The sequence below is a fragment of the Lepidothrix coronata genome, unplaced genomic scaffold (genome assembly GCF_001604755.1).
Source record: "Lepidothrix coronata isolate B3197 unplaced genomic scaffold, Lepidothrix_coronata-1.0 Scaffold37, whole genome shotgun sequence".
Lineage (NCBI taxonomy): Eukaryota > Metazoa > Chordata > Aves > Passeriformes > Pipridae > Lepidothrix > Lepidothrix coronata.
Genome location: NW_016690217.1, coordinates 3,021,036 through 3,044,804, shown reverse-complemented (window position 1 = coordinate 3,044,804; position 23,769 = coordinate 3,021,036).

The following is a 23,769-nucleotide window of genomic DNA, read 5'->3' as shown; positions in this document are numbered from 1 at the left end:
TTTTTTTTTTTTTTTTTTTTTTTTTTTTTTTTTCATTTTTCTTTCTGTCTCAATGTATTTTTTTTTCTATGTGGATGTTATTAAAATTTAGTCCTTTCTTTCAGGGTGTAGCCCTCCTTGTCCTGTCATGAAATAAAAGCATATTGAGCAGAAAGGCTTTACTTGGAGCTCAGGCAGGAATTAAAGACAGCAGTTTTAACAAGAACATATATAAACATCCCCAGACTTCTTGTACTGCCAACATGAGCTTCCTTATTCATGTTAAGATATTGACAATCTCTTTTCAAGGTAGGATACATATTGCTTTGCAACTTTTATGTATGAAATGTTTTTCAGCACTGTGAATGCCTCTCAAAGGCAGTATCACATCTAGTCCTCTCACAACCCTTGCTAGCTAAACACCTACTTTTCCTTGTAGTTAATATATCTCAATAAATGCCTTAAACTGTATTAAATATGCATTATTTATGTACAGTTACAAGGGATCAGAAAAAAAGTCCCAACTTTGCAGTGCATTGCTGCTGATTTAATCAGTGTACATTTGCAAACTAGTAAAGCACATACAATATTTTCCTTCTGCCTCCTGCTTGTTCTCCATGTCTGTTGACAACATGGATAATGCTGGAGCTGCTAATTTTCTGCTTGCAGTGTTTCATGCTCTTGCCAGAGCACTCATTACTAGAAAGACACTGAGGATCAAACTCATCCCGAGAGTAATCCAGTGTAGCACTGACTCAAGTCAACAAGAGTTGTGCCTCCCTATGCCAAGCTTGTATTTATTGCTGAAACCATCTCCAAAACAAAGATGCCTTGCTATGTTTATTCTGTCCCACCATGTCCTGTATAATTAGGAGAAAATAAGAGACAAAAGGTTTACACTGTTGTTTTAATGTCTGCCAGTAACAAGGTTGGAGATTCACAGCATCTGAAACCAATCAGTTCAGCAAAATGCTCTTCAGCTGTGCAAAGCACTCCATCTCAGCATTGCATCCAATTGTGCATTTCAGGGGATCTTTCAATATGCTCTTCTAGGGTGTGCTAACAAACTCAGTAATATGCACTCTTGCCTTACTTGCTGAGTTGCTTAAAAAAAGAAAATTAAATACATTTCTCATATGGCTATATTGTGGAATTTTTCCACGCCATTAAATAAAATGTTGCTCTAGTTTATTGGCATTTTCTGAGAGTAAACATTTCTTAAGCTAAACTAACTGATTTGCGTGGGACATTGTGCATGTGCACACCATATTTTTTTCTCCAACACATATAATATTTCTGTTCTTATACCAGTAACTCATGTAAGGTAGAAAATCATCTGCCTTTCCATCTCTCACCAAAGTAAACCAAGAGTAATTTTTCTGAGGTCAATGGAATTAGACCAGTGTACAGAAGAGAAAATCTTGTTCTAGCCGATCAGCCCTGTAAAAGAAAACGAGATACAACCTTTATTACCAACAACCAAGTTACAGAAACTTCTTACTATGCTTTTTGATGTAGTTTGTGTGATGGGGAGTAGACACATAGTATCGGTAACATTTTGTGAGTATCTAAGAAAAAGAGTTACATGCGATGTGCTTTTTTTTTTCCCCAGCAACAACCATGAGAAAGAAATTCTTTGAAACAATAGTAATTCTTTGTTAATGTATTATGCACACACCTGTACGTTCACATAGGTTAACGGGAGGGCAAAATGAGCCTTAGTGCAAATGTGATAGCCAGAGTAAAGCAAACACAAAGGAAAGTTATACTGACAGACAGACAGAAAGGCTTAATGTTAGCCATTGGAGCTACTGGAACTGATACTCTGAGCTAGGGTTTCTTAACATTAGGCTTCCTTCTCTGTCTTCCTTAAAGCCTATTACATAAGTCTGGTTATTGGGTTAGACTCATTTAAAATAGAGCCTTGTGTCACCTATTAAACTAACAGATGTAGATCCATAGATGGATGAATTACTACTACCTTCAAAGATGCTTCACTAATGTAAGGGGATTGAGGTGCTGTATGACACTTGGGATTTTTTATTTTCCCCTTACCTTAGCCACACGAGAAATACTTTGCTAGGCACTAACCTGCTTGACCTTTTTGTCTCAGTCAGAAATTTTCTATTAAAAATAAAAAATTATCCTAACAGAGAGATACCAAACATCCATTGTTTAATCTCTGGGGTCCTTCAACCAATTTGAAAGTCAGCATTGGAGGAAGTAATTTTTTTCTGCCTGTTTCAGTCTGATCTCCTGCAGTTGTTTAAATTGGACTAGCACACAGGAGTTTTAAATTAACTGAATAGTAAAATAAACCCATTGTGTATACTTCTTATAACAGTTGCACAGGGGAATATGATTGTGCAAAAAATTAATTAAAAACTATTATATAGGCTATAGGAAGGTATTCTTATCACACAATAATATAGAAATACATTTTATACAACCACAACAACAACAATCTCTCTGCATTTTGGCTTCAACAAGTCTGAATCTCAACTATTCTAGAAGTTATCTAGAAGTCTGCGTTTGGTCCTGTGCAGCCCTATTTGAGATACAGATAGATCTTGTACATCTATGCAGACCAAGTTACATGTATGCACGTGCACAAGAACATTTGTGCATATCCTGATATCTGCACATGCTATAATATATTATGATGTGTGACAGGCCACTCAGAAAGATAATACAGAATCATTTACTCTTAAAGATGTTAATAAATTATAATAATTAGTTGTCAGGGTTTTGGCACTGATGTCTGTCCAAAATAAAATCTCCAACAGAGTCCTTACCTGTTTTGGAAAAAAAATCAACCAGAAAACAACCAACCAAACAAAAGAAGACTCTGCTGAGTCAAGACTTATTGGTTTAGAATTAAAATTTATTATAATTCTTGTATGGGACACAGAACTCTGAACATTTTGACTAGTATTTAGAAATACCCAGGGGAAAATGTTGACCCCAGAGAAATAAGTCCAATGAGACTGGGTTGTATCACACATCAACATGAAACACATTTGCCCAGTGCTGCTGTTACTTATTTGGAGTTTGATAAAGAAACCACCAGATCGTTCAGCTTCATATTTTGTTTAGGGTAAAACTTATTTAAAATCACTCTGACAGACTGTTATAATTATATGTTATGATCATTTGCAGACATTTGTATGAATGTAACCAACTGCGGGAGAACCACGTGGTAACATGAGGTCTTCTCATTGCTCTAAAATGTTAAATCTTGTAAAACAAACTAACTATTGACAATGAGTTAATACAAAACATAAACATGCTAAAATATTGACATTAGAGATCACCTCAAGTGAAGAACAGTGCAAGTCTGCTGTTCAGTGAAAGCAGTGATATCACAGAATAAAAAAGTATTTTCCTTGCTCCAAAGTGCAGCTTCAGTTTGACCCTCTGTGAAGTGACAGATTTTACCTTCCCATAAACACAACCTGCCAAGCAATTGCACCAAGATTTCTTAGTCCCAGCCTCTCTAAAAACTGTAAAACAGCAACACCAGAAAACGATCAGAAGGGAGAGGCTTTAATTGGGTCCCCTGGATTTATTAATCTCTGTAGTCCTTTCCTTAAAACAAGAAAACAACAAACAGGCCCAGCTTTCTGCAAACTAAAACAGTATAGCTGTACAGCACAAGTCCTACTATCTGATGAAAACAAATTTGTTTAGAAATTCTATTTCAAACTGTGGCTTGTGGCATACCAACTTTCCCATTTTTCTCCTTTGCTTTTGATTTTCACTTTCAGAAAGGAAACTGAAGAGTCATCTGTTGTGCATTAAATATTAATTTCCAGATAGTACTTCCTGTTTCACTGTATGTCAACTTTTAAGAACAGAAAAATTATTCATCTTTTGCATTTCCTTGGGGATTTTGGAGGCTTCCTCAGCAGTGAAGCTCCATAAGGAACTCTGTGGCAAAAAATAAGAGATATTAAGAAAGGTCAAGATTTGGCATTATATGTTTGTTATTCCAGTGTTCCTACCAAGCAAGTTCTTCAGCAGTTTTATGAGACAAAGTTCGATACAGAAGAGATGTTGTGTGATCTTGGGGTAGCCTGGATTTGCTGCACCAACTCCTCTGATTTTATTCAGTTCGTGAAGACAGTAACTCTTAGGCAATAAAAATGTTTCCCTCTTAAATGGTTGCAGAGAATCTCACTGAGGTGACCTGGTGTTTCACAGCAGTGAAGTGTAAGTTCATGTTCAAGACACACCCCTATGCTCAATACACACCAGTATGCTTGAGTTCGGGTAGTTCACCAAAATCAGTTCTTTTATCTTCCTTCCTCTGTCTCTTTCTTTGTTGGTGAGGAGGTTTTTTGTTTGGTTTTTGGTGGGTTTATTTCTTTTGGTTTTTGTTTGGTTGGTTTTCAGTGTTTTGGTGGTGGTGGTGGTTTGGTTTGGTTTCTGTTTTGTTTTGGGGGATTTCTTTGTTGGTTTCATTTGGTTCGGGGTTTTTTTCAGAATATAACTCCTACAGAGGGGAGCTGAAAGTAGAAGAGCTGAGACCTGTGAGATTTTACTAAAATGTTCAGGTGTGGGACAAACACTTCTGATTGGTTGGCAGCAGGAGACCTACAGCAGAGTTGTACCAGACCCCAGGAGCTGTTCCTGCCCTGGGTCCTCATACAGCGGGAGAGAACAGGGCTCACCCCAGTGTTATGGAAAAGGCTTTCAATCCTGTTGGTAGATTCACTGCCAAAGCTTCAGCTAAAACAGCTGATTATTTGGGAACTGTGGCCAAAGTCCTTTTAAAATACTATTCCTGATTTCCTGACAGCAGTTCATAGTGAACACACTATCTGTAGGGATTTCATTTTTTGGAACTTAACTTGTGTTCATTTTTGGCCAATTAAGCTTGGCAATTTCTCTTAAAAATGATGTTCCCTTCTTTTCCAACAATCTCTTCACATACTGTCCTTGGAAGTCCTCAGAATAGGAAAAAAAAAGGGGGGGGGGAGGAAGGAAAAATATAAAAAAAGGGGAAAAAAAGAATAAAGCCCCCAGTAAAGGAACACAAGGCACATCTATGTCAGAAAACTCTCGTTAGTGATTTCTGAACCACTTTTTGTCACTGAAATTTAAAGCAAGAATAGCAAAACCCTCTTATAAAGGAGGACTGAAACATTGTTTCTCCTTTTTACCTCTTTGTATTATCATGTCACTGTGATTCAACTAAAGCTGCACAGAGGGAAGAAACCACAGTCTCAATCCCTCTGATTTTTGTAGCAGGCCTAATTTTAGAATCTGTTGTGTCAAGTTTTTCTAAACCTGTCAGTTTAATTTGGCAGATGCGGGTTAATGGAGACCTACGGAAAGCAGGGTGAAAGTCTATCTGGGTAGATGAACATAATTCATGATTTTCACAGTGCAGCAGTAAGGTAATAGATAAATGTCTCTTTCTTGAAGTTGTAGCAGGAAGCTATAGACAAAGGTACCCTTTTAAGGAAAAAGAAAGGAACTAAAAAAGAAAAACGTTAATGGCTATGGAAAGAAAAAAAAATACCTCTATGTTAGCTGGCCCCTTATCTTCAAATTCTGAAGTGGCAGCTGAAAAAAGATCAAGACAGGTAGGGCAGCAGAAGGCAGAGGCTTAGGCACAAAAAGCTTTAAATGGAAGCAGAGCACTTTAGGCACCATGATACAAATCAGCAGTGGTAGAAGAAGCCTTTCAAGAAAATAATTTAATATTTGTTAAATAATTTGTAAGAATTATTACAGTATTACTTAGCTCAATTCAGCCCCAGACTGCCAGTGAGTCAGGAGTCCGGAAAATGCTGTCCTGACTGGACACCGGTCCATTTAGGTAACTTAATACATACATCTAATGTAGGGAGCTGAGGGTTATTCAACTTTGTAATTGCATTACATTAATTCTATAGTGATTTTCATTCTGGTAAAAAAATTGGTAAGTGAGAGTTCACAGCAACAGACCCCAGGACAGCAAATCCTACAAGTTTTGGGTCCTGTAGGGACAGTTCAAATCCCATTTGTCTCTCTAGGATCTCAGGGAGAACCGTCCCTCAGGGCTTCATGCAGGTCCTCTTAATTACTCCTTGGAGATAGTCAGAGGGTCCTCTCACAAGGAAGTAGGCAGCATTTAAAGGCTTAGAAGAAACCCACTTTTGAAGAGCTCCCCTCTTTAAGATAAGGCAATGATGCCTCAGAATTTTTAGGATTTTTAGCTTTTTGCAGATTTTAGAAGTAGTTGTGTAGTAAATGTAGATTTTAACGTAGCTGTATAGTTTGTCACACTTTAGCACAGTAGTTTACACATACCCAACCCTATTACTCCATTTCATATAGAATTTTCTAAATTATTCTAGCTTGTTTAGTCTTATTTTCAAGGTAGAATTGTAGAAAACACCTCTGTTTAAGAACATTGCACCCTAGGCCCAAACAACAAGATAGCACCAATAGACAAAGCAACCTTCAAACCCAGAACCTTGGAGGAGCTCCAAATAGTGTATGAGCCATGAGGAAGATGAAGATGAGGAAGGACCAGGGGTCCTCGACCCCTGACTCAATTCCTGAAGAGGTGTGCCAAGGTAGAACTGGGGAGGATCTAGGGGCAGATAGTTCTGGCATGGGATGGACAATACTATAAAAATGTAGAAGCACTGACTGGGTGTGCGCACGTCATCTGTACTCCCGAGGGCCAGGAGGAATTTATTAAAGACCTGCCTTTCTTATCTTATCTATATACTAAATTGGCCTGGAGTTTTTTCTCCACGATCTTTTAGGAATCAACACAAAAACCAGTACAGCCATTATCTGAAAGGATATTTGTGCAGGCAGGTAACAAAAAACCCTGAACATACATAGACTTCTAACTTGCTTGTGAAAATAGGAGAAAATCAACTACTCTTCAGTTTTTGATTGTGTACTCCTTAAGTCCACCTGGAAAAGAAAGTATGAAGAGCTACGAAGGAGCTTCCTCCTACAAAGGAGACACCCAGGACTTGTCAGAGGCAGCTACAACATACTGGAGCAAGCAATCACAGCCATGGCATGTATCTGACAGCAGGGCAGGGAAGAAGGGAAGGGAAGAACCTCCCTACTATATTAATGCCTTTCCAAATTGCACTATTAAGTACTGTAAAAGTCAAGCCCTTTAATTTTTCTACAAGTGAAGCTAAAATTGCTTATACTCACAAGTATAAGCTGAAAGCTAGCAGGGAAGCAAGGCTTACTAGCACAGCACCCCTCTGGAGGCTTGGATCATTAGGCACAAGGTATGTGCTTATCCATGCTGGCTCTGTGCAGCTTTCCTTTGTCACAAAAGGGCATCTCAGTTATAAGTTTTGTTCCTCATAAGTGAGCTCCAAAGTGAGGACCTATAGAGCACTGCAACAAAAAAGCCAAACCCAAAACTGCAGAAGAGAAGTGAAATGCAGGCTTACCAACCTTACTGCTTTTGGCAGTCAACTGGTCTCCACCCATATTAAATAGTTCTCCATCTGGCTTCCTCATACCTGGGAAAATGCAGAACCCTTGGACACACCCTGAGGTAAGGTGGTTGCATGCTATGTGGTATTAAGTAATGCGTATGAAACAATTTAGTCAGATCTTTGACTGTTTTACCATTATTCAGCTGCTTATCATGAAAGAAGACTGTTTAAACTTTGGAGAATCCAGAGCAACTTTAGGTTTTTAGTGCCCTAGGTATGAAGTGACCCTGCCATGCACAGAATCAGCATCTGCTCAGTGTGAGATGCTTCTAACATATCGAGTGACAAAACCAATAAGTGAAAGGAACTTGGCTCAGTAACAGAAGTTACATGCTAACAAATAATGTTTAGGCAATATTTTTGCTATGTAAGTCACTTTCATCCTGTGTTAGCTCAAACTCCATTGGAATACCTCTAGCTGACAGTTTGAATCACAGAATTTTAAGAAAACTTACAAGAAAAAGGGTCCTCAGGAGGTCATCTTTCCTCCCTCCCCCCCATGCCCTGAAGCTGAAACCCCAGGGATGCTGAACATTCAGGAGTGATTATGTCCGATTCTGTGAGAAGTTTGCCTTTCAGACATGCTAAAGGGCAAAGGGCACCAAGAACAACTCTGATCTGTTGTACCATGCTTGAGACATTCACTGTTGTGGGTTAAGGGTCAGGGTCTTTCCAGATTATTTTCCATTGTTGGCTAAAAAGGAAAGGCCTCTCTGAATACTGAGAAATCGCTTTAAAGCCTTGATTTACCAGCACAGGATTTGCTATGCTGGATCGCAGTACAAGTTCCACTGGGAGCAGTTTCCCTCCTAACTCAGCAACCCATACCAGAGCCTTCAGAAGGAGCTCCAACACATCAGTATGCCAACAAGGGAGATACTCAAGTGCATTGAACACGAGAGAGTGTCTTCTGGCCCATAGAGCTTCTATACTATGCTTATTGCTGCTCAAATTTGCAAAACTGTAAATACTGTAAGCTGGCATAAGTTTATAAAGATCTTTCAAATATCCAGAGTACTTAACTCGAAAACTTGCCACATCCGTGAACTCCACAGACTGGCTGTTCCACAGGAGAATCATAATTTCCATATTTGTGCTCTGAGTGTACTGGTACTTCATTGTAATCTATTGTGCTGTGGAGCAAAAGGTAAAAAAAAGAGTTTCCATTTTTACTATAATTTGGTTAAGTGCCTGGCAATTATTTGAAAGACTTTGTATTTTTCTCTGGTATGTTTCTTCATGCCAGTTAAACAATTTTTTTCTGTGCAATTTCCTCTCTTGACTTGCCATGCCTCCAGCAGATTTTTTTGTCTGTCTCAGGTTTTATGCAATTCCTACTATCACTCTCTTTTGTAATAGGTTTTACTAGCATCTGTGGGCCAGATGCAACACAGCCCTAACCAGTTCCATAAGCACTGGTGGCAGTACTGAAGTCAGAACTCTACCTTTCTTCCAAAAACTCTCAGCTTCCAAAGTGTAAGTCAGAGTTAAAGCAAGAAAACAAATTTAACCTGAGTGATCCCAAGCCATGAAAATTGTCAATAGCTACACTTGCTCTTTAAAAGCTAATTAGAACAGCACATGAGGTTGTTTAAGTTGTTGAAATTAGTGTAACTCTTCAGGGTTCTTCAGCAGAGTTGGAACAAAGCTACCAGTACGAGCACCCTACACAAGCTCTATTTCACAAAAGATGATTAATCCCTCTGAGATTACCCCAATTAAGATACATCCTCCACAACCGGGCAAAGATGGAAACGTGACCTTTTCTGTAGTATTTATGCTACTATTTTCATCTCTCTCAAAGACACAAGTGGTTGTTAGAGTCTTAGCAGTGACACCTCAGCTATGACTGCATAGTAAGTGTCTTTCAGATTCAAGGGTCATCAGCAGAAATCATAGGTTAGGGTTACTTTGATAAGGTTTCCTCACCAGATCCTTAGAGGATTGGTACACAGGACAAACTGGGGCACTTATCAACAATCTTTCAGAACCTTACCCCAGGTATCTTCTTGGTTTAAATCTTGTCTTGCAAACTTGAATTAAATGCAAGAGAAGAATTAGCCACCTGGGAATGTGATCTAAAACGGGAGAAAGATTTGCATAGAAGATTTCAAGGATCCATTTAAGATTTACTCTGAAGTCTATTTCAAAGTCTCCTAACATAGTCCACACGTAAAATGTGGTCAGAGACATACTAGTAAATTAGACACTGTGAACTTCGAGATTCCGAGATTTTGAATCTTTGTATGAAATTCTTTTAACTCACTTGAGGTAAGCTGCTCCTTGATAAATTTATGACATATAAAGTCATATTTGCAATATTTTATTAAAAAAATTACCTGCTTAATTAAACCTCATTATTTTTCTATTTTCTGGAATATATGCTAACTAAAATAATAGCTCATTTTATTTTCTAATTAAATTTCTTATAAAAATTCATTGCTCAATACATGATATCTAAATTTGGTTGGTTTTTTTTTTGCTTTAAAACACTTTATAACCATTAACAAATTAATTTCTATTGCCATTTCATAAATGGCAGAGTGCCACAGAACAAAAAACATCTTAATCATTCCATTGCTATTTTCTGAACATTCAGAGCCACGATATCCAATATTGCTAATTTCAATATATGGACAGTTAATGGGAAGAGTCTTCTTAGTGGAGGACCTGATCCAACTCCAGTAGAAAACCTGTGCTTCTCTACTATATGTATTATGACTGGAAGAATTAAAAAAGTTATTGAGCTGGTAAAAACAAATAATAGCAAGGACTGCGGAAAATCTGCTGTTACCTGAACTAGACTTGTCGAACCCCCAGCAATTTTGCATCCTGAAAGTTTTTTAATCTTGGAGGGCTGCTAAGAAAAATTGACACTCAAAGATCTCTCATCTGAGCAATAGGAGAGCACTGCAGTGAGCTGTTGTATCCTGATCTCCTGATTGTCCAGCTCCATTTCACCCCATGTGCCAAGTCTTTGCTCCAGAAGCCAAGCCTTAGGAAGGGCATAAAGCATAGAAGGTTCCTGAGTTTACCTACTGAAGAGCAGCCCAAAAGTTGTCCCCTTTCCTTAAGGAAAGCAGTTAGGGCCAGTTGTATCACTCCTCCTGAACACAACCAAAGTTTCGGATTCATTTGAACTCACTAGAGCATCAAACTCTCCTGGAGTCACAGACGGTATAGGAGGATCCACTCCTCATAAGAGTGACTGGGTTGTCCCAGATGAGCAGAACAGTAACAAGTAATGGCTATGGTATTTTAAGCAGTTATCATAACAACAAAAACATTAAGTTATTGCAGTCAGATGTCTACAAACTAGACTCTATTTTTTTCCTGAGGGTGTCTGATTTTGGCTGGAAAAAAACCCAAAACCAAAATCCAACAAAACCCAACAAACAGTGAAACAAACTGAAATCCAAACCTAAACCAAAACACATCCAAAAAGCTGTGAAAAACCTGAAAGATAATAACATTAGAATCACAATAATTCTCCAGAATCTCAGACCTTGGGATCAGTAAAAATTTATACATTTACCTTCAGAACAAGTTTGGGGAGTGTAAGTTAATGTTGCTGATATGCAAACTCATGCAGAGAGAGCTCTTAGGATTTACACAGGAAGTCAATGGAAATTCTGGGGAAAAAGTCAAGACATGGGAAATGTTGGGGGAAAAAATCAATATATTTTGCCATGTAATGAGTCTTCTAAAGCTACAGAACTGTATTTAATTCTTTTTAATACTTTGTAGCTTCACTGCTTTCTTCTATCCATGATAATATTCTATAAAAGTCATCCCTTGTTCCCCTGCACTCTCTCTTCAGTGTTGTCACCATCGTCAAAACATGAATTGCAAATTTTCTCAGTTTTTGTACTTCACTCTCATTCACTGTCTGATCTACAGAAAGCAAAAGGTATATGTATATTTCAATAACAAGCTTTCAGTTTATCATCAGACTCATTTTCTTCTTTCCTCCACCTCCTCTATATTAAGGATGTTTTCAATTAATAGAAGCAAAAATTTTTATGCTAGTGCCTAGGATCAAGTTTTCAGCTTTTAAAATTTTGACTATATACATACAGATCATATTACCTCTGGGAAAGCTTTTGTTAATCTCAATGTCAGAGCTGTTTCAACAAATCTGCTGTAATAATGAAAAGACATCACATTTTGCTTTCAGTAAATTTACTATTCTTTGATAAGGTTGCAAACAACTGAGAAGTAATTGATCTGTAATTAGTGTGGCAACTGCACAAGATAGACTGCACTGGGATTTCATCATTTATCTGTCCAGTGCTGTGCATCCTGCCTGTAATATTAAATTATTCAGCTTCTCACTTCAAATACAAATGGTTTTATGCATCCTCCATTATTCTAGAAACTCTCCAAAGATGAAAATAACATTTAAATTTCTGACTATCTGTCACCAGTAGAATTATTGCCAAAGAGATAATTTTTCACACATGCCTTGCCACCATCTCCTTACTTAGCAGGCCATTGTCTGCCCATGCCTGTGAATGGACGCTATAAAAGACCCTTTGATCCGCACCCAATTATCCCTATTTATCACTTGGCTGCACTAAGCCTCCTGATACATATGATTGCCTAGCTGAATTCTTCAAGAGCTGTGGTAACTAAAGGACAAAAGTTTAGCACATGGTGGCACAGCATCACTACCATCATCTGCATCCCAGTTTCCAATTACTCAGGCTCTGTCTGCCACCCTTTCCAAGAATATGCTACAGGTCATCACGTAAGTCCACAGGGAAAACAGTGGCTTTTTGACATACTTTTTTATAGTGTGACTTTTTGTAGGAGCGTATGAAGCATGATTTTTTTTTCACTGCTGTGTTCCTTCTTTACTTGGAAGACTGGGGAGAAGAAGGTAGCATGGATAATCATTGACCCAGGAAGAGAAGTGGCCATAGTTTAATTTATGTAATTGAAATCAATTTCTTCAATAGATCAGGGAGAGAGAGATGGCATTACCCTTTTTTCACTCAGCTTCGTTTTCTTTTCATTAACAGCTACATTCATCAGTTCATCAAGAAGTTGAAAGGAGAGCCTGTCCCCTGAATTCAGAAGTGTCAGGACAGTTACATATTAGTTCATATCCAGACTCTGAGTCTTTATTAATTTCTGCAGTATAACTGACACAGGAAAATGAGCAAAGCAAAATACCAATTGAAGGTGCTTCACTGTTGCTGTATAAAGTGACATGATAAAATTTTAGATATTAGTTTCTATTCCATTTTTTAAGCATTCTAAGTCTAGCTTTTCATTCACAGCTGTATAACCAAAATGAGGTTTTTGATGAGCTGATCCAACTGATAAGGTGTGTTGCTATTGTAAAACATAACAATTAGCACAAGCGCTTCATAAATTCTTCCCAGTATGTGTTTTCCACCAGCTAATTTCATTTGTTCATTGCCTTAACTTTGTCATGTCCTTTAAAGTGTCTCGAAGTGCCATCTGTACCAATAAAAATGCCTTGACATTTTTGCTTATTCTTGATCACTAACGTATCCACACCAGTAGTCCTACCCAGAACTTTGAACAGTGTGTTGGTAACAATGCATTTCTATTTTATGCATTCTTTATTTTTCATATCTGTGATGTTTGGTGCTTTAGGTAGCTCTTTTTGTAGCAATCCCTATGAGATTCACCGCTTTTCCCATATTGAAGTTAGAGAGTGGCGAGCCATCGTGGGCAGTGTTTATTCCTGCCTTCCACTGACAGCATATGTTTTGATGATTTGCAGGTTTCTCCACAGCCTGCTTTCTAGTAAAAATTACGTATGTGATGAGAAAGAGACATCTTCCCAAGTGCCTCACCAGATCTCTGTCATGCAGAGCTTCACAGATGGTGCTCAGGCTGGTGCCAGGTTTTCTGTGAATGGAAGCGGATGAGTAGACCTTGAGTACAAGATATCTGCAAACCGCTCCTAATCTCCTGCAGTACTGAAGTACATTTTTCAGTAGTTGTTATTGGACCGCTGAACTTCTGACAGGAACTTTGACTGGAAAGTATTGCTGACATATGCTAAATTAAGTAAAGTCCTAAATTCTAAATACATATATTTACTTATTTTACTTGCTCAAATATTTAACATTTTCTCTGCCCATAATACCTACAAATCTCCCTCACTCTGATCCTAATCTTCCTTTTTAATCTCTTAGCTAAGCAGGAATTACAGATAGCAAATTCATGCATTAGTTTGCTCACTTGAACTGTGCTATAAAGCAAGAAGCAAGAACTCAAGCCATGGGAGCCAGATGTTTTGTTCTTCCCAAAGATTTACCATGTTACAAGTTACAGATAGTTTGGTACATCCCAGAGAACAGCACCCGTATGACTTTTCACTCACCTGAACTCACTGTGAAATGGGAAGGTGAAATGGGAGGGTGAGCTTTTTGAGCAAATTTCCCCACATAGAGGAGTACAGAAGAGGTGCTTTCGCAACCTCAGTTAGAGATATTTAACTCAAAATTAACTTGAAATATATTAGTGAGAAATAAAAAAGGAAATGAAAAGAAGCTCTAATGACATACGCAGTAAAGCTCCTTGTAGGCCCAAGATGCTTAAAATCTGGAATTAGAGGCAGGAGGAAAAAAACCACTAAGGCCTGGCCATTTTAAGCTGTTTTACCCTTTGATGTCCCCTTTAGGTTTAGTTGAGCTCAGCCACATTTCAGAGCTGGTTACATAAAGTACCTGCCCTTATCTGACTTCTGCCGGGCTCTGCTGCTCAGACTCATCATGGAAATCAAACAGAAGCTGAACCTCATTATGATATACTAATGGGGAACTGGCAAAGAGCCTCTGAACGCACAACAAAACGGCAGGAGTGGTACACTGCAGTCAAGCACAGGAGAATGTGCTGTGCTCTGGGGCCTGGGAAGGCTGTGAAGGTGCCTCTCATGCCCACTTGACTTGTGTGGGCTCTGCTGAGGAGCTGCCTCCTCCGCCTGGTGCGTGGGGGTTTTTAATGGTGAAATCTAGACAGTAGAAATTGTCTGTGTGTTTGCCACATAGTTTCCAAAGCAGATACATAGGCCAGCAAGTAGAGATTTAAGCTGTCAGGCCTGATCTCAGACCTGTTCCAAGAGGAAGGTGTTGTTATATAAAAAAAAAAAAGGACTTTGTGTATTATTTTCAGAACTATGATAAGGAAAAACAGGTGTATAAATATGCAAAGATTAGTAGTTGGCTCAGCAAGTTGGTAGTGACAATCGAGTTACTGATTTAAATCCAGTCTGTTCAAGTGACCCAAATTAACTACCAAATGATGGGCTATGACATGGGCTTGGTGCCCCTGCTCCAGAACAAAAGGGACAAGTGCCCCCAAAGATCCCACTGCTGACACTGCAGGTCAGTAGAAAGAAGGCTGCTAGAGAGGTTCCAGATGATTTCCCACACAGCACCTTCGGAATGGTGCCTGCTGAGCAAGTCCATGGGGGACAGATGTGGGCACATGTCACAGGAGACTGTGGGGCCTGCAGCAGGACAGTCAGGACAGTGTGACCCTGTGCAGACCAAGCAGGAAAGGACATCCCTCCTGGGGGCATGAGGGAGAAGGGAGCACTGCCAAGTCAGAGCCAGGAAAAGGGACACCTTGAGCTATCCTCAGTCATTAAGTAAGACCAAATTTGATGAAAGGCCAAAAGCAAAGTTACACACAAATTGTTTCCATAAACAAAAGTGAACAGAAATGGGCTGAATTCTGATGAATCCACACAACAGTTTCATAGTGGAATGGAAAAACATGAAAGCCCTACATATGCACACATACATATAGCCTGCCAAAACAAAATGTGATCAAAGCAAAAGGAAGCAAACACATGGACAAATTCTTAGCAAGAGAAAAGCGTAGCCAAGTTCACTGACCTTTATTTTAATTTTCTTTAGTTCTCAGTCTTATGAGGAGTTCAGGAAATGGAATGTGCTAATCCCAGCTGATACAATCTTCAAGAAAGGGGCAAAATCTCCCCAAACTAGAGAAAATTGAATGCAGCCAGAAGCCTGTTTAATCTGCTCTCCCCCAGTGTCCTTCCAAATAAAACTCTGCTGATGTTCTATCAGGGGCCACCAAAACTTTCAGAGCATGTTTTTAAAAATATTTTAATACATGTAATGGAAAGATGACTTCAATGAGATGAGAATTTATTTGAAACACTGGGAGATATTTTTTCATATGGTATTGAAGATCTGTTGATTTTTTTTTAAATTTTTTTTATTATTTTCTTTGTTTGTTTTGGGGCTTTTTTGGGGGTGTGCGGGGCTTGGTTGTTGGGATTTTTTTTAATTTTTTTGCTGTTGCTCCATTTCCAATGTCTCTGTTTATTGTCACAGCATTTGATAACACTCAGAAGAGCAACAGGGGAATATTGCTAGGGAGTGCACTGGGCAGGGGGTTAAACTGACTTCTGGTAGTCTATATTTGCTTTTTATCTGCTAATGTTTTCAGTCTGCTGCTACATAAACATGAACACTGAGCTAGAATCTGAAATTTTCAGAGATTAGTACTCCCTTGCATTCACATAGCCATTTTGATCCCAAAGTATGAATTTAAGGCAGTGACAGTCCTTGTGAAGTAGCAAATTTTACACCTATTTTACAAACAAATGGACTATGGTAACAAAATAGATGAAACCCAAGCTTAGGACATAATGCAGACATAATGACAATATCTCATGTCCAGCTACAGGCAGTACAAGAGCATAAACTTCAGACTTTCATCCCAGAAGGCATAACCTAATCCCCTCCCTACTCAGGCTGGTGGGAGTTTTACCACTGAGTTTTACTGGGCTAGGATTTCATTCATGGTTCATGAGAAGCAAGGCTGCCAAATTGACTATTAACACAGGTTGACAGCAAAGCAATGCCCTACCTGTGTCACCTGCCAGTCAAAAAGCTGATGCATGTTCTGTGCTTGAAACAGTCTCCTAATGAACACTGGCTTATTAAACTTTTCTTTTTTCTGCCAAACATTTCCAAAGATAAGCCTTTTCTTTCAAGGGTCCATTGAAGCTGAAGGCCCACAATATGTAGTGTTCTATTGAGTTGTGTTTGTATTTTACCTGACATTCCCAACCCAAGAAAACTCCCAGTGGAGTTTACAAAATGCAGTGATGAACCCTTTACAAAACCAAAGGATAAACACACATTAGACTGTCTGAATCTTGAGCTGATCTCTAAAATTGCAGTGCAATTTCTGAATTGATAACTCTCTGATTTGACTATTATGTGATTGCCTATAGGAATTTTTGTCTAAATAAATTTTTAAACCAGTAAAACATTTCAAGGATTTATGACTTGGCATTTTATTAGACTATACAGTAAGTTTTTCTTTGATTTTTGCCTGAAGGTAATACAGTTTATTCACTTATAATATGGATGATGGACTATTATCATACTAGTATATACCAAGCACACTGTGGTTTAAACTGACTACTGAGCTTCTGAGCAGCAGATACAGTGGGACCACAGAAATAGAAGCATGATTGAAAATCTAGGTATTAGTGACTAGAATAAGAGGGTTTAGTAGGAAGGATCATGGGGTTTCAACTAAATGTTCCCTCCATACTAGAACTTTTTTTAAGAGACGGATTTATTTTTGTTTATAAGTGTCATTACTGGGTTTTACCTAGGGACTTTTAAAAAATTTGGAAACAGAGATATTATTTTTGTATTTTATACCCCCCAATTTATTTTATTTTTTTCTCCTCTGTTCAATCTGAATAAAATAAAATGTTTTTTCATTTTTGTTATCTCCTCATTCCTTTCTGCTCATCCAGTTTTCAAATATTCTACAGTGTTTTCAAGTTGCAGAGCAAAAATTCTGCATCATCTCCATTCTTTTGTCACTCTGTAACCTTTCTAAGCACAAAAACTATGGAATATGGAAAGGTGGAGAAAAGTAAAAATGAAAATATTAAAAGTAACCTGCCTAGGCATAGGCATAGGCAAAAAAGGAAAAAGCAGAAGAAGGAGAGAAAAAAAATGCCAACATCTGAAGCTATTCTGCCAAAAAGGAAAAAAACCCACCAAGTTTCATAGAAAAAATTTGAATTTAAACAATATATAGGAGAACTCTACCATACACTCTTTTCTTTTTGTAAGTGGCAATTGACAAGGCAAAAAACCATCGTCAACTGATATAAAGCAGCATGCTGAGCGGGTATGATGACATTATAATGCTGAACACTGTATCACTGCCAGACATTCTGGAGCTGCTTTTTTGCTATTTCTGTCACAGTCCTCCCTCTACCCTGTCTTTTGCTCAGTAGGTTGGTGCAAAATTTTGCGAGGTAATATTTAGGGACAGCCAAATTATTTCTTGTTGCCTCTGACCCACATTATATGAATGAAAAATTAAAACCCAAGCAAAATTTTTTGGAAGTTAGTGAAATAATTTTAAATAATATGCAGCTTTTCAGGGAAGGAAATGCAAAGAATATTAGTTCAGAGAAATGAACATTCATATTTCAAGATCTGCTTTAGTAGAAAAGTCTATTAGGAAATTTAGAAAGGCTCATAAACCTTACAATATCTCCCTGTAACAAATGAAATAAATAGAAACATTGGTAGAACAGAACTGTTAAAAAAGCTGTTCTTTCTTGTGTGTTTTTAGTTACATCAGGCTGAATTTGTAATGGCTTTCATTTTGCATACAATCACATTCATCCACAGCTGTAGACATCCAATGGCCACATTGGCATGGGCAAATGAGTAACTACACAATTAATGTTGTATGATCAAGGCTCAGTAATACAGCAACTGTGCATTGAAAAGTCTATTCTCTCTAAAAAGTATGCCTTTTGAAAATGTGACAATAAACACTCTGTGTTCACATGTCCACAGGAAAAAACGCCTTGTTTTAAGTCATTTTGATAAATGCAGGAAGCCTTGCCATTAAAGAAATCACAGCCATCTCTCCTGGGTTTAAAGAGAGAAGATGCAACAAAAGCATCATGTAAATTGCATTGTCAGGGCACACCTCTATATGCATTTGCTACAGTTGTTGAAGCTTTAAACTAAAGGAGGAAAAGAAAATTCAGATGAATATCCAAAGGTTTATTTAATAATTTTCCTGATTAAAACACAGAGTTCTAGAAATGACTACCAGAGCTAATAAAGCTGTACTCTTAATCTGCATTTCTCATCCTGGAGACACCCAAAATAGGCTGTTTTCCCTTTAATTCATTTCCTTTCAGGTGATACAGGAAAACATTTTGTCAGCTTTAGCATGAAAACACATGGAATAGAAACCAAGAATCCTCCTGTTTTAGCAGTCTCTTGTTCCAGTATCTACCACAGTCCCACTCTGGGTATGATCCTACGAATCTACCAGTCCATCTGTTTCTGCCTAATTTCAGCTTTGGACATAGAGGTCATTATCCCTTTGTTGTGCTCTCAGCTTATGAAACTGCAGTAGAGATCAGCCCCAAATGATCATGTGTTGCTTACAAACCCTTCAGCTTTGAGCGATGCACGAGCTGAAGAGCCCTTATAACTGGTTCTGTATGGCAGGACCATCCCATCCTTTCACGGCTCTCCCAGCAGGGTTACTTCACTCCACCTGAGGTGCTCTTCTCCTTGTTGTTTCCTCTGTTCATACACGTGTGAATAGAGAGAGACCTGGCCTGATTTTCTGGCATTTATACTCTCAAATTTACTGTTTTGTGATGGCTCATTAATAAGTTTTTCAACTAAGATGTTTGTTCAACCTCTCCTTGCATGATGTTAAAACTGTGCTGTTTTAATAGCTGAGAGCCCACAAGATCAGATCTCTGCTCAAGAATATTTTTTGTGGTAAGAGTATTCAATTTGCCAACAAATGAGGTTACGGTGCCTTGTAAGTAATTCATTTTGATGTTTATTTCCTGTGGAATTGCTCTCAGGAGTAAATCTTCCTTCCTGTCAAATGGCTTCACATTCACTTCTCACCAGCTGTTCTTCTGTATCCCTAAATGTTTTCCTGGACTGAGAGAAATGCATACTCCCTGATTTGCTTAGTTGCAACCTGTGACAAAGAAAGCAGACCCCAGCCTATGGCTTTAATCAGATGTTACAGGAGGAGAGGGAGGAATGCTGGGAGAAATAGATTAACAGGGTTTTTTTGGTTTTTTTTCTCACTGTTTCACCTTTTTCCAGTGTAAGAGCCTAGTCTGTGGGTGCAGGTTAGGCAGAAGGTCCTAATTGCCTTCTTGGTCTGGACCTGAGGGTAATTTTGACCATTTGTTTTCAAAGGAAGTCACTGTGAAATGTTGTGCTGTGCTAGCAGCAGATATTAGCTTTCCTTCAACTCATGTCCTCTAAGCAGGCCATTGCTGAACAAGAAGACTTAAATAAATGCCTACATAAAGATTGCAGCCCCCACTGATGAGACAGACAAAATCTTCCAAGCTTAGCACTGAAGAAAACTCAGTCAAATGAGCCAGGGCTATGTGTCACATACTGGCTGCCTAATGTAGCTCTGATTAACACAGGTTGGAACAAAGTCCAGAGTACAGGCTAATTCTTTGTTAAAAAAAAAAATAGAAAAAAGGAAGTAAATGAGGACAACAGACTTCTTGCAAAGCAAGTGCTGTTGTATAAGCTCTGAGTCCCAGTTTCAATGACTTTGTGCTGCTCCCTTTTTTCTTCCTTTTTTTTTTTCTTTTTTCTTTTCTGTAGGGCCCTTTGCCACTAACAAAAACAGAAGCTGCAAAGCATGCATGTCTTGATATCTTAATAGGTTTTCTACTCTACTGGGACACCTTAGCATCTTGAAAGTTTTAAGTTGATACACAGTGTAACTGTAAAAAATTAATTATTATTAAGGGTTAACCAAGGACCTAAGTAGTAGAAAGCAATCCAGTTGTGTATAATTAGACAGTAGCTACCTTGTAATATTGAAGCTGTAAAATAGCCCCAGCGGGGGCCCTGACAGAAGGCTGAGGTGTTTACAAGGCACAAGAGATGCTGCCTCAAAGTACATAATTCCTGTTGCCATAACTATTGCTGGCATAATGGATGTGTTCATTAAAACCAGAGGATTATTTGTTTATTCATCTTTTTCTATTGCAGGTACTTCCTCAGAGGAGGAGAGCAGCTTCCTTTCAATACAAATTTACAGTACACACCTTTTTTTTGCCCAGTCAGAGGAATATTAAAGGATTGCTTTATTGATTGCTAACCAGAGGTCTGTTCCCCACTGGGAAAACTAAGTTTGCTGAGCTTCTTGCAAACAGCCCTGCAGAATCCAGAAGGGAAGGAAATGTGCACACATCCATTTTTAGGCTCCCGTTGGGCCTTGGGAGTGGCACTTATTAAGTCTTTGTCTGCAAGGCACGCGCTGCTTTCCCCAGCAGGGCCATTACACAGCCTTCTCCTTATGTGCTCAGATGGGCTAGTGGGAAACTCCTCCTGGGCCTGTGTTGCATGAGAGCGAAAGGTAAGAAAGGCACCTGAGGAGGAAGGAGCAGCAGAGAGGAGGTGTCACAACTGACCACAACACCCATTACCTATGCCACTGCACCAGCTGGAAGGAAAGAATCTGGAAATATGGAGAGATGTTGAGCCTGAGTGAAAGGGTGGGGGCAGGAAGGTGCTTTAGTCTTTGTCTTTATTTCTCACTTTCCAAACTTACTTTAATTGGCAAGAAGTTAAACTAATTTTCCCCAAGATGAATCCATTTTATTTCTGACAGTGACTGATGAGTGATCACCCTCTCTTTATCTCCATCCATGCAACTTCTCCATAATATTGCCTCTCCCCCCATCCTCTGGGGAAGGAGGAATGAGAGACTGGCTAGGTAGGCACCTGGCAGCCAGGCAAGGTCACAGCCATCTGACCCCAATGCATGGTTTCAGTCTGCACCACTACACACACAGTGTTCTGTCTGTGCACTACTCCTTGACTTCCAGCATGTGAGCCTGTGAAGCAACATGAGGAAAGACACTAGGAATACAATAGTAGCAGTACCAGGTTACTAATAATAACCAAGCAGATATAGCATCTCTGCATGGGGTCTTCACAACTTGTTTCCAAACGGTGAGACCACGAGCGGCTGGGCAAGGCTGCCAGTAAGATGGCATCTTCACAGGCAATGCTAAAGGCTTCATCACAGCTCCTTGCCCCTAGAATGAGCAAGGAACTGTTTTTCACAGACTGGTATTTCTTGGTGGGGCTTTAATTGTCAGATAAACCTATTTTTTTTCTCTGTTAATACTATTTGAGGTATGAGATTATGGCTTGGGTTTCATATATATTGTGCATTTAGCTCCAGAAGATGCTGCTTCAGGTGTCCTCAGGCTGGTGCCGTTGCTAGTGTGCCAGAATGAATCACTTGCCAATTTTGGAACAAATGTCAAGAAACAGCTTGGGTTCCAGAAGGTGGAGATCCCATGTCAGGCTACTGAGAGAAAGCAAGCATGCTTGCGTCCATACTGCAAGCATGATACGGACAGTAAGTCAGTTACATGTGCTCTTCCTGCAATGGTCACTTCAAAATGGACTGTCCTGCTTGGGAAGGAGTAAATGCCCTACAGACATACATAAAACCTATCATTTAAACTGCATGCTGTCAGAGTTTCCATGCATAACTCTGTCTGAGGAAAGATTGATTTATTAAGAGAAGCTGGCTTTATCCATAAGAATTAAGAACACTTTTTCTCCTAGCATTACCTGTAGCTGAAGTATTTCTTTTACTACCGCTGCTATCCTCACTTGTTGTAGCTCAGAATTTCAGGTATCAGTAATTCATCCTGTCTTTGGTGAGTACCTTTACCCCCTTATGTCTTTCTGCACACATATATTTATCTTAATCAAATTTTGTCACGTGTTCAATTTCTGTCACTTCTGTATCAAAACTCAGAATTAGAAAAAGTGTACACAATTCTTTTTAGTTTTTGTTTTACAGTCAGCCTACCCTTTTGTGCCTTGAATTCCTGACCACCATAAGGACAGACCAGTGTGTCATGGATGGGTTGGCACAAACAGCTTGGTCAGCAGCTTGCATGAACAGCTGGTGTGGTATTGGAGACTGCCAAAGTCTGGCAAAGTAAGAAGAAAGCCTCAGTGCGATATGGACCAGTTTGGGATCTTGAAAGGCCAGTCTTAGCATCCAAAACTCTTTTGTTCTCATAGGTTTGGGGTCAGCTTTTTGCTTGTTGGTTTGGGTTTGGTTTGGTTTGGTTTTTGGTATTTTTTCTAGGGTTGGTTATTTTTTTCCCCTCTCAATTTTTGCAGATGGGGGCTTGATTTCTTCAGAGGCTCAAAGCTTTTTAGTCTGCTTTGGTGTCTTTGACCATGTATGTCACCCTGCTACACTGGCTGCTGAGACCCTGACAAAACCCTAGCAAGCCAGACAGATACACATTATGCTGATAACACTAAAAAGGCAAAAAATATCCTAGAAAGTAGTAGGTCCTGGCCAGTTTTGCTGCTCACTAGAAAGTATATTCAAGAACCCTCCACTGTCAACAGTGCCTGGTTTCTCAGGATGAGTCTGGAAGTCAAGGCTTTTAAACTTGACCACAGCTAAATGTTTTGCCAAAGGTTTCCTCTCTCCACATGTTTCAAAGTCACAACTGGTAACAATCTCTTCAGATTTGACTGAGGCTCATAAGGGGAAAGGTCTGAAGAGGTTTGTGCTGTTTTAAAGGTAAACCAGCAGGGGAAATGAACACAACTCAAAAGAGAGATTATAAGTCAGAATAACAATTTAATAAAATAATAAAATAAGTACGATTATACAGACAAACAATTGGTTTTAACCCACAAAACCAAAATGTATAACCCAGTACCCTGGGACATGAACAGAGTGGTGCTTGTTGGGCCCCCTGAGTCCAAAGTAAAAGGAGAGGGGAAAACCTGTTGGTGAGAGTGCTGTTGCAGTCAAGAGCGGTGGTTGCAGTCCGGTTGAAAAGTGGTGGTTGCAGTCCAGTCAAGAGTGGTGGTCTGCAATATGGTTGAGAGTGGTGGTCTGCAGTCTTCCTCTGGATCCCACGAGTGGTTAAAAAAGTTCCAAGATTCCAAGATTATATATTCTCCAGGCAGGAATGCCCAGCACTTCCCTCAGGGTGGGGAGTTCCACAATGGGTATGAGGACAGAGGGCACCCTCCTATCTCGCAGGCCTCTTAACACCTAGTTTATAGCCTGAGGAGTCTTCACGTCCTGTCCTGTCCTTACTGGCCCAAGGGCTACCGCATGGGCGATTTCCTGTTTAATTTGTTCAAAGGCTTGTTGTTGTTCGGGGCCCCACTGGAAATCATTTTTCTTCCGTGTCACAAGGTAGAGAGGGCTTACAATCTGACTATATTCGGGGATATGCATC